Genomic DNA, 362 nt, shown 5'->3' on the forward strand with positions numbered 1-362 from the left:
AAAAAATAAAAAATTTTTTTTTATATAATAAAAATATATTTTTTTTTATAAAAAATTTTTTTTTTTTATAATATTAAAATAAAAAAAAATATATTGGTTTTTTTTTTATATATTTATTTTTTAAAAAAATTTTTTTAAAAAAATAGATGATTATTTAAAATATAAAAAAAAATATATAATTTTTTTAAAAAAAAAAAATAAAAATATTAAAATATTAAAATTTAAAAAATATTTTTAAAAAAATAAAAAATTTTTTTTTTAAAAAAATTTTTTTTTTTTTTATAAATTTTTATAATTTTTAATTAAAAATATTAATTTTTTCAAAAAATATAAAATTTTTAAAAAATATATATTTTTATATT

The sequence above is a fragment of the Penaeus monodon genome, chromosome 15 (genome assembly GCF_015228065.2).
Source record: "Penaeus monodon isolate SGIC_2016 chromosome 15, NSTDA_Pmon_1, whole genome shotgun sequence".
In the NCBI taxonomy this organism is placed as follows: domain Eukaryota; kingdom Metazoa; phylum Arthropoda; class Malacostraca; order Decapoda; family Penaeidae; genus Penaeus; species Penaeus monodon.